The sequence below is a fragment of the Miscanthus floridulus genome, chromosome 1 (assembly GCF_019320115.1).
Source record: "Miscanthus floridulus cultivar M001 chromosome 1, ASM1932011v1, whole genome shotgun sequence".
Classification (NCBI taxonomy): Eukaryota; Viridiplantae; Streptophyta; class Magnoliopsida; order Poales; family Poaceae; genus Miscanthus; species Miscanthus floridulus.
In genome coordinates, this window is record NC_089580.1 from 12,883,597 (window position 1) to 12,895,001 (window position 11,405).

Here is an 11,405-nt window from a genome sequence, read left to right on the forward strand (position 1 = left end):
CGGCTGGCCACACGTACGTTACCATATCTCCGCTCTATCACTTCCTGTCGCATGCAACGTATATACAAAATACTCTATCTCTACAACTAAAACATTCATAACTATTCTATTCACAGGTGCAACATCAAAGCCGCTCGCTCCCATGCATCCCCGGGTGCTATCCCGCAGCTTCCTCGCTCCTCCCCTCCCCCGCACCCAGCGCGCGCCGTCAATTACGCACCCATGCGATCCTTGTCCATCCTCGCGCGACTCCGTCTCTCCCCCGCACGCGCGACTCCTCTCCTGCGACATGCGCCAGGACGTGAGGCCGCCAGGACTCCGGAAGCCGGCCATCCGCAGCAGCAAGAGGCGCATCCGGCGCCGCAGTCATCCAAGGCCTCGGTCTCCGAGGAGATCGCATCCGGCCGGGCCTCGGTCTCGCAGCGGCCGCGTGCACAAGACGATGTCGAGGGCGCGCTGATGCGTGCGCGGGAGGGGAGCCTCCTGGCAGCGGCGGTGCAGCATCACTGATGCCAGAGTAGGTACGAATCGCGAATTTATGCCTCGGATCGGGATTTAGGGTTCCAAATTTGGGGAAAAAGTTTTGATGAGCAAATTAGGGTTTCGAGAGTCCTGCTCACCGCCCCAGCCTAGGCCTTGCGGCGGGGACCCTCGTCAAGTCACGTGGAACCGTGCTCGCTGGCCCGTCCCATGCCGCGCATTGGCGCCCTCGCCGGATCTCTGTACTCCTCGTCACCAACTGCAGGTTCTTCCTTCTCCTTTCCCTAAGCCAGCCGATGATAATCTATACCCTGCGACCTTCAGGGAAGTGTTGAATCTTGTATTTCTACAGGTGCTTAAAGCTATGGTTAAAATGGGCGTCCTTTTTCCTACTGGAGAAGTTTGAAAAGAAGAAGCAGAAACTTGCTGCAATCGGTAATGTTGTGTGACCTACTAATTTGAAAAGAAGAAGTTCATGGTTTATTCTATCAATTTTATTATGTTGACTTAAATTAAATTTTGCAGGAGAGGATCTTTTGGCGATTGCGGCTGACCAACCATTTGTGGTCAGAGCATTCTCAAGTTTCATTGTCTAATAGTTTACATGTTTATTATAAGGAAATTGTTATTATGCTGTCAGTTTACTCACGCTTTCTCCCTTTTATGCAGTTCGAGATTGTATTGTTCAAGGCCTTGATCCTAGGTTTGAAATTTCTATAGAGATTGCTAAGCCGTGAGTACTTCCAGTATTACGAGTATCTCAATCTCTACAACTAAAACATTCATAACTATTCTGTTCATAGGTGCGACACCAAAGCCGCTCGCTCCCATGCATCCCCGGGTGCTATCCTACGGCTTCCTCGCTCCTCCCCTCCCCCGCACCCGGCGCGCTCCATCAATTACGCACCTGTGCGATCCGTGTCCACCCTCACGTGACTCTGTCTCTCCCGTGCACGCGCGATTCCTCTCCCGCGACGTGCACTGGGATGTGAGGCCGCTAGGGCTCCGGCCACCGGCCATCCATAGCAGCAGGAGATCACATCCGGTCGGGCCTTGGTCTCATAGCGGGCGCGTGCACAAGACGATGTCGAGGGCGTGCTGACGCGTGCATGGGAGGGGAGCCTCCTGGCAGCGGCGGTGCAGCATCATTGATGCAAGAGCAGGTACTAATCACGAATTTATGCCTCAGTTTGGGATTTAGGGTTCCAAATTTGGGGAAAAAAGTTTTGATGAGCAAATTAGGGTTTCGGGAGTCCTGCTCGCCGCCCTGGCCTAGGCCTTGCGGTGGGGACGCTCATTAGGTCGCGCGGAGCCGTGCTCGTCGGCCCGTCCCATGCCACGCATTGGTGCCCTCGTCGGATCTCTGTACTCCTCGTCGCCACCTGTAGGTTCTTCCTTCTCCTTTCCCTGAGCCAGCCGATGATAATCTATACCCTGCGACCTTCTGGGAAGTGTTGAATCTTGTATTCCTGCAGGTGCTTAAAGCTATGGTTAAAATGGGCGTCGTTTTTCCTACTGGAGAAGTTTGAAAAGAAGCAGAAACTTGCTGCAATCGGTAATGTTGTGTGACCTACCAATTTGAAAAGAAGAAGTTCATGGTTTATTCTATCAATTTTATTATGTTGACTCAAATTAAATTTTGCAGGAGTGGATCTTTTGGCGATTGCAGCTAACCAACCATTTGTGGTCAGAGCATTCTCAAGTTCCATTGTCTAATAGTTTACATGTTTATTATAAGGAAATTGTTATTATGCCGTCAGTTTACTCATGCTTTCTCCCTTTTAAGTAGTTTGAGATTGTATTGTTCAAGGCCTTGATCCTAGATTTGAAATTTCTACAAAGATTGCTAAGCCATGAGTACTTCCTGCCTTACTAGCATCTCAATACTTATTAGCCCTCTAATTATTTTGACACTGATTTGGAAAAAAGGTTGGTTTTTTACCCATCATTTAATTGTTGGAGGTGTTTCTGCTGCCTCTCTGCTTGCAAATATATGCTTTTATGCTCAAATGTTATTTCTGAATGTTCTATTGCTAAGTTGATTTTTTACTATTAGGATAGCAACATTAACTGGACCTGATTAATACAATTATGTTGTTACCAAGCACAGTTGGCATCACTTCCAACAAGCATTCTATAGGACGAAGGAAGCTGTTAGTTTCATGTGATACAACTTATGCTGAAAATTTGGCACCTCAGGTGGCCCCTAGCATCCCCTGATCTGCAGGTAGAGTTCTTGGCTAAATTTGGACTGAATAAGTAATGTGAGCACTCCTTTTCCCCCTCTGTCCTATGACATTGTGCTGCAATTTATGATGGTGCTAACAGAAACTAAAAAAATTGCGTCTTTAGGTTACTGCAGTTGAGGCGGCTAGAGTGGCGGCGCGATGGGCATCTCGGCGAAGTGGCTCAGGTCATTAGTTGGGTTGAGGAAGGTGGAGCGGCAGCAGCGGCATCGTAAGGAGGATGCAGATGTTGGAGTTGGACCTGAACGAATGGTACGCACAGGGTTTCTTCCAATCATTATGAAGTTCTTGCATATCTTATTCTTAAATTCGTGGTTGGTGCATTCATTTTGCTTATTGCCTAGACCTATGTGGATTATGCAAGAATCATTTTTCTTATGATCGTTCTGTCGGGAATTAGTAGGGTTTCTCTTTAGGGACTTAAGCTTTCCCTTATCAGGTTGATGAGCGTAGTATTGTTCTTTTGTTGCTGGTTCAACATTTGGTAAGATGCCTGCAACATAATGGTCAGGGCTTTTTCTTTTTCTCCGTGCTGCGAGTGTTTGTTTTGGATATCACTATTGATCTATGCAAAAGGAACAAAAAAGGTTAGCATGTACTTTCTAGCCGAGTTCTAGACCATCTATGTAAATACTGAGTTGCTGAAAAAAAGATTGAAAACTTAAATACTGAGTTTCTGAACAATATACAATAGTTCTAGACCATCTATGTAAATGGTTGGTGATAACTAACAACCATGATTTACCTTTCTATGCAACAAATTTCTTGAAAAAAATGATACATAGAACTATATAAATCACGATGTAATAAGTTGTCTCATCTGCATTGTGCATTATATCATAATTTTTTTCACTTCTTTTGGTATTCAGGAAGCACATCCAGAATCTAACAAAAGAGTTCTTGCGATAGTTGATGCTCTTGAGAAATTGGAGCTTAGTCCCAAGGTATACCGGCAATACTACTTCGAATATTCACAACTATTTTTTGGAACTTGATCTAAAAAAACACCTTTATTTTTTTTATTTTACCTTTATTTGAAACCATGCTAAAATTGAATCATATAAAAAATAGGATGTGCAATCAACTTGAGGACATTGTCTTATCTCACTATGTTTCAATAGTTTCTTCTGCCTTTAGTCAAACCTTCTGGGGCTTTGGCATGTTTCTTTCTTATACCGTGTACAATTGCATTTCACTAGAAAAGGACAAGTACTCATAAGTTAAATGTCATCTCATCTGTTTAGTTTTCAGCATCGTGGTTCATAGGTTCTTGAAATTTAAAATTTCAACCCTAGTTCTCTAGATGATGTTGCACGTGTTCATTCAAGATCTTACATCACTGGACTCGAAAAGGTACCTGTCACCACGCTGTCCTTATTTATTCTTACTTTTTTATAAGAAGATGCTTTTATCTACTAGTGAAAACCTATTAGATAGGTTTGAATAATGCTGCAATTTCCTTAATATGTGGTAGCATGTGGCTACAGGCTATGGGTAGAGCTTCATATGAAGGTCTGATATTTATTGAAGGGACTGGACCTACATACGCTACAAAGACTGTAATGCTTTATGTATGTGCCCTTTGCGTTTTTACATGCTTCTGATGTTAATTGTTCATGCCCTCTCCTATGTCGTGCCATTATTAATTTGGTTGGAACTTGGAAATAGACAGAGTATTACTCGGCATGCTTACAACTAATAGCATTATATATAAGCTATTTCTTATTTGGCGGTTATCATGAGAAGTATGAACCGGTGATTCATTCAGGCTCCTTATGATTTTGATGTTACTGATAACTGCAAAAATTCTGATCTATAAATTTAACACTGAAGAACACTTTAATGAAGTCTGAACTGGCGCTAAGGCACCACCCAAATTCTTTTAAGAAAGCTATTAAAGTATATAAGACATTGTTGATTTCATCACTCAAATTTTCTGCGATATAATTTTAAGTTGCTATATACTCATTGATTGTTCCATAGTCTACTTCACCTATTGATGTGCATACTACTGGAATATGCAAAATTTTAGATATCATCATTTTAAGTCGTTCTATTATTTTCTATATAGACTTTCCAAGAATCACTTCTATCAACTGGTGCCGGAATCAAATTGGTTGATTCAGTGGTAACTAATCTTCTCTCTGTTGACTATAATGGTGGTTTCAGCATGTTTTTTTTATTTTACTTTGTAGTGCTGTTTCCCCAAGAAACATTGCATGTTTTCTTAAGTAGTTAGGTCCTAATCCGCCCCTTGCCTTTGCTTTAGTAAGGCCACCAGGACATCATGCTGTTCCTCAAGGTCCCATGGGTTTTCGTATCTTTGGGAACATCGTAGTGGTAGCTCCGTATGCTCAGCATCAACATGGACTAAAGCGTGTGATGATAATAGATTTTGACGTTCACCATGGCAATGGGACATCCGATGCATTTTATGATGGTCCAGACATATTCTTCCTCTCAACTCACCAGGTTTTGTACTCCTATTTTCTGTGTCTGTGACATCTCTTTGTGCAACTAGGTGTTGAACTTTACCATGAAAGAGTCTTTGTTTTCCATGTGTGGTGTAGCTTGGAAGCTACCCTAGTACTGGTAAGATCAAGGAAGTCGGGCAGGGTGAAGGCATTACACTCAACCTTCCTCTGCCCGGTGGCGCAGGTGACTACGCCATGAGGTGTGCATTTGATGAGGTCATTGCTCCATCGGCTCATCGAAATAAGCCGAGTGAGATCCTCCTATCCATCCTTAAAATCAAGGCTTTTCAGTTCATGAACATCCTGAGAAATAACTCGTTGGTTATATGAAACCGCAGATCTTCTAAGGAACGAACTTGTTGCTACTAATATAGAAGTCAGAAGAGAATGAAGTAGAGTTTTGCTTGTACTGTTTTCTTTGGGTATAGAAATACAACATGCCGATCACTGGACTACTTAACTGAATGCACAATTGTCTTTATGATTTTGTATTTGTAGAGAAATTAAGTTGTACAATCCTTAAAAAGTACAAAAATACATTGCTTTTATTGAGAACCGTGGCCTACTGTCCAGTCTTCCCTTGTTGCTGCTATAGTTAGGTTGTTATTTTGTATCGCAACTACCAACTGGGCAGTATGGATATAGCATTTGTCTTTGCTTTCTGTTATTATCTCTGGCTCTTCATTTGGTAGTCTCTGTACAAGGGTTGGCTTTGATTATTTTAAGCTTTGCACTCCAAAGATGTTAGATTTATAGTTTAATGAGCATTGACCCTGAGTGGTCGAGGTGGAACTGACTGCACGTTGCTATTCAGCTCAGGACATGTAAAATGGAGGCTCGACGAGGTGATGATGGCTAGAGGTGTATATGGTGGTTGCCATCGTTTTTGAGTTTCAAGAATATGGTAATTAGGCCCCGTTCGGCTTATCCAAAAACCGGATTATTTTTTCAGCAGGAACAGTGTTTTTCTCTCACAACAATTCAGCCAGAACAGCGTTTTCAGCCAGTTTTAGCCAAGTTTCAGCAAACCAAATGGGGCCTTATTGGAGTTGCAATGTAATAATTCATAAAGGAAAATATTAGAATGTAATTAGAGAGTACCAGTTTGTCATATATTCCTATTATTCTAATTTGTACACCCGAATATTGTTGTAGCGTTAGCAATTCGTACAATAGAGTTTATGAGCCTACGACGTCACGCTATCTGTGATTGTTAATTTCACGAGCTTTGTCTTTTTGATTAAATGTCACTTTAACGTCGGTATTTAATTTCACAGTATTGTTATCTTATTGTGCGATCCGTGTGTTTTTAGTACAAAAGTTTAGTTGTTCCGTAGCAACACACGGACACAAACCTAGTATATATCTCCTACAACTAAAAAGAACAAAGTGCGGATATTTTTTGGTACGACATTTGTTTTGGTTCGTCCGTCTGTCCACGCCTGCGATCCCACGACATCACCTGCATACTGCGTTCTTTAGTGCGATTCTCCTTGATTGAATATTGCATGTCATATGATAGAGGAATCATGGCAAAATAGGAAGTAAAAAATTATTGTGATATCCATATACACATTGCATGTTTGCATGCACCAGCATACATAGCAACGAGCAAAAGGAAAGAGAATTAACACAGAAGAAAAGAGAATTAAGACAAAAGGAACCTCTTTGCATTTCTGAGAACCTTGCCAAATCTGCCTACATTTAATTACTTCCCCTCTTTACATTTGCAAAAGGGATAATTTTTTCCTCCTTTCATTTGATTTCACGCTCATGTGTTCCATCGCCCTCGTTTGCTGTTTCTTGCTGAAATTGTCCTTGGGTCTGTTCATTTTGAATCCTTTCCCCATATTCTAATTAAACTACAAAATTTTAAATTATGATACGAGGTAAGACATGTACAACTAAAAAGAAAAAGTGTAGACATTTTTTGGTGTCATATTTGTTTTGGTTCGTCCGTCTGCCCACGTCTGCGATCCCACGACATCACGTTTGTTTTGGTTCGTCCGTCTGCTCACGCCTACGATCCCACGACATCTCCCGCATGCTGTGTTCTTTGGTGCGATTTTCATTGATTGAATATTGCCTGTCATATGATAGAGGAATCACGGCAAAATAGGAAGTAAAAAATTATTGTGCTATCCATATATACGTTGCATGTTTGCATGCACCAGCATACATGACAACGAGTAAAAGGAAAGAGAATTAACACAGAAGAAAACAGAATTAAGACAAAAGGAACCTCTTTGCATTTCTGAGAACCTTGTCAATTCTGTCTACATTTAATTACTTTCTCTCTTTGCATTTGTAAAAGGGACAACTTTTTTCTCCTTTTATTTGGTTTCACGCTCACATGATCAATCGCCCTCGCTTGCTGTTTTTTGTTGAAATTGCCCTGGGGTCTGTTCATTTTGAATCCTTTCCCCATATTCTAATTAAACTACAAAATTTTGAATTAGGATACGAGGTAAGACATGCAAACAGATATTTCAAAACTATATGTAGAGTCCAAAGAACTTAATAAATAAATTATTCTAGAGGCGATGCAAATTCTTTCTAATCTTTCATTTGGTATAGTTAGTGTTATCATAGTACCCGCATGTATTCATGGGAAATAAATCGTGGACAAAATATGGACACTTTTTGGTGTGACATTCCAACATTGGTCCATCGTCCTGCCAATATCCTTGAGGCAGATCACATAAAGGATGAGAGTCCCTCTATGAGATTGCTCACAAGAGACTCAAACTTATATCTGATCATGGTAATGTTGAATTGCTTTGCATTAAAAGCATCGGCAATGATAAACGAGGACATAGGTTTTAGTATGCATAGTGGAGGAAAACTCAACCTTGGCCTTCTCAGCAGCTTTTCTGAGGCTTTGCAGTGCTAACTTATCCTTACTCAGATAGTCAAAAGGTGCACCATAAAATTATGCACCACTAAGAAAAGTGTCACCATTGGTTGCTTTGACCTAAAAATGTGTCGAAATTAAGAATTACAACACCTAATTCAACATCTTAGAACAGACACTCAAGTGGATACCTTATTCTACAATATATGTCTGTGTGGAATAGTTCTAAAGCCACACATATTTATACGGTAAGTATAACATACTTTGTTTTAAAATTTTTTGAGAGATTTTTTAAGACATGCATTATTATCCATGTGACAGGCACTAATATTTACATATATACTCGAACATGTGTGTACATGATTATATGTAGATGCAGTGGAACTTATTCATGGATTTATTGGCGCATGAAAGAAATGGATATCGGAAAATTCTTTAACCGATATAAAATATTATCTTAGCCATATCACGAAAAAGTCTATACAGTAGAGTTTGCGAGCCTGCGACGCCGCGCTCTCCGTGACTGTGTTAATTTCATGAACTTTGCTTTTTGAATTAAATGTCACTTTAACGTCGGTATTTAATTTAACAGTATTGTTATCTTATCGTGCGATCCATGTGTTTTTAGTACATAAGATTTAGTTGTCCTATAGCAACGCACGGACACGCTACCTATTATTAATAGATAAATAATAAATCCTAACGGAAATAAGCAGCAGCCCACAGAAATCGTGCAACGATTCTTGGTTTCTACTCCAAACAAGCCGCCAGGTTTATTTTCACGAGTAATAAGTAAAGTAATTAATTGCCTGCTAAGTAAAAAAAAATCTTTTGAAAGGCCTCGGATTATTTGCCTTTTTCGTTTTTATTTTCGTCTCGACTTGTACTCTCACTGACCACGGCCAACCCAGCAGCGCTAGCAGCTAGCGCCATAAATACGCGCCCTCGGCTCCTTTGTTGCCGCCTAGCCTCTCCCTCCTCGCAAGGCAGGCTGCTCTGTGACGTCCGCACCGCCAGCGCCACCCGCGTCGCCATCTCCACCAGGCACATCCACCAGACCACCACCACCTTGGGCTCCGGGCCCCCCTCCATGCTCTGCTTGTGCTCGTCTTCTCTTATATAAGACGCGGACGCATGTTCTCGGAGGAGGCTGAGGACAAGATATAGAGGCGTCGCCGGCCCGTGCCACGATCGGCAGATATACATGGCCGTGGAAGCGCACCGCTTCCTCTTAGCGCAACAAGGGCAGAAGCAATTCACCAACGCGGCGGCGGCGGGATGGCCTTGGACGACGGGCGACGAAGCTAGATGCGCGACGGCGAGGCCGAGCCATCATCAACAGGCGTCATTCCAGTTCCCGCAGGCCCAGGCCTCGTGCGTGGGCGTGGGCCTGCCGGCGGCTCCGGTCTCGTCGGCCGCGCCGGTAGCGCAGTACGCTGCTGGTGGGCAGATGTTCGTGGGCGACGCGGCGGAGAGCGGCGTCACGTTCGGAGGAGGCGCGGCGCAGCAGCCGCAGGAGGTGGTGGCGATGGCGATGGCGCCCAGGAAGCGGAAGCGCGTCGTCCAGCAGGGGCAGACGCCGCCGGTTCTTGAGATCGGCGCGGCCGACGTGGCGGCGCACTTTCATCAGCAACTCGTCGACGTCGACCCGCCTCGTCCTCCAACACGTAAGTTTACTTTTATAAGCCGCATGCCGGCGTTTTAAGCCGTCATCAACCAGTACGGTGGGTGATTGGTGGAGCTGATAGAGCTGACGTGTTTTTGCGGCTTTTGAATAACTGCAGACCGCGAAGATGTGGGCGGAGCTCGCGGAGCAGAGGCGGCGGCACGCGCGGCAGGTCGTGGCCACCGTGGAGGCCGCGGCGGCGAAGCGGATGCGCGCCAAGGAGGAGGAGATCAGCGGATGGGGCGCCTCAACTGGGCGCTCGAGGAGCGCGTGAAGAGCCTCTACGTGGAGTCGCAGGTGTGGCGCGACCTGGCGCAGTCCAACGAGGCCGTCGCCAACGCGCTCCGCGGCGAGCTGCAGCAGGTGCTCGACGCCCAGCAGGCGCGCTTGTGCGGCGGCGCCACTGGCGCTGGCACAGGCACCGGCGGCGCCGACGACGCCGAGTCGTGCTGCTGCGGGGGAGAACGACGTCGTCGCCGGAGCCGGAGCAAGGGGGCGGGCCCGGAGGACGACGAGGAGGCCGGGACGTCGTCGCCACCGGGCCACAGGAGGACGTGCGCGGTGTGCGGCGAGGGCGCGGCCGAGGTGCTGCTCCTGCCGTGCCGCCACCTGTGCGCGTGCGCGCCGTGCGCGGGCGCGGCCAGGGCGTGCCCGGCGTGCGGGTGCGCCAAGAATGGCAGCGTCTGCGTCAACTTTTCGTGATGGTCCTGAAACCGATAGGATTACTGGATTAGAGTAGTTTTTTGGGGGGGCCATCTTGTTGATGGAGGCGCGACGGTTCAGTGAAGATGCGGATAGGAGACGGATGCATCTTTGTACTTGCCTTTTTTTTCTCTCAAAAAACTGTCAACAAGAAAAAATAGTCGAAAAATTCGGAAAACTCTCGTTATCGTTGTTGTGCTGCTTCAGTTTGTTTTCTAGTTTGGCGTATTTTGTTCCCGGCTTTAGATTCTCTGTCCCTTTTTTGTATTTTTAATTACACTAGATAATGCCCATGCATTACTCAGAAACATAACAATAATATGGTAATTTAAGTATGAGCGTGTGTTGTATTTATTTTAAAAAAATAGTATGACCGTGCTAAAAAAATAATTTTTGTAGCAATTAGGAGATTGAGAGGAGGGGCGCTGGATGTTGTGATGATCCCCTACACCCCGGTACGTGCCTTTTGAATAATTAAACTGATGATCTTAGCCCCGTACGTGTCTTTAGAATTATAAATAATGTGAGGTTGTCGACCGTCCTGACAAGGCTGCTAAGTGCTGACCGTTTCCGATGCGAGGTCGCGAAGTATGCAGAATTGGCTCACACGTGTACTCTGTAGAACTGGGCGCGATTTTAGATTTCAGACTCGGCGCGAACCGATAGTGTACGTATTTGGCCGGACAGTATACATATTTGGTATGACTTGGATTTGTGGTGCGAAGGAACGGTGGCCAGATAGTGTACGTATTTGGTCGGATAGTATAGTATTTGATATAATTTTTTTAGCAGTCATTGTGACCGGATAGTATATATTTTTTGTATCACCAGGTAGATGATTACTTTAGAGCTTTTTTAGGCGTAGAGAAGTATATATCTGAGTAGAACTTACGAATTTGAACTAGTATATACTGGTATATCTATATGTTTGCCGTCGTCCGTTGGTTTCAGAAATCACTTTTTTTTTGGCGACCACAATCACA

At 44.3% G+C, this 11,405-nt stretch overlaps 2 long non-coding RNA genes and 1 pseudogene across 4 annotated transcripts; all 3 read left to right on the forward strand.

Moving 5' to 3' along the window:
- Positions 1-208: 208 nt before the first annotated feature.
- On the forward strand, positions 209-2,340 carry LOC136473217 (uncharacterized). Of its 2 annotated transcripts, none has more exons than XR_010762543.1 (8): positions 209-745; positions 833-915; positions 1,006-1,046; positions 1,150-1,213; positions 1,284-1,643; positions 1,723-1,864; positions 1,956-2,035; positions 2,126-2,340. It is a non-coding gene; the product is annotated as an uncharacterized lncRNA (long non-coding RNA). The 2 variants fall into 2 exon arrangements; XR_010762544.1 differs by having other exon boundaries at positions 1,150-1,183.
- Positions 2,341-2,481: 141 nt separating this feature from the next.
- Positions 2,482-6,362, forward strand: LOC136473207 (uncharacterized). Of its 2 annotated transcripts, XR_010762539.1 has the most exons (9): positions 2,482-2,744; positions 2,833-2,978; positions 3,596-3,670; positions 3,971-4,079; positions 4,214-4,297; positions 4,798-4,854; positions 4,996-5,198; positions 5,297-5,450; positions 6,015-6,362. It is a non-coding gene; the product is annotated as an uncharacterized lncRNA (long non-coding RNA). The 2 variants fall into 2 exon arrangements; XR_010762538.1 differs by having other exon boundaries at positions 3,596-4,079.
- A 2,596-nt stretch (positions 6,363-8,958) lies between these two features.
- Positions 8,959-10,616, forward strand: LOC136473228 (BOI-related E3 ubiquitin-protein ligase 1-like; annotated as a pseudogene).
- Positions 10,617-11,405: the final 789 nt, after the last annotated feature.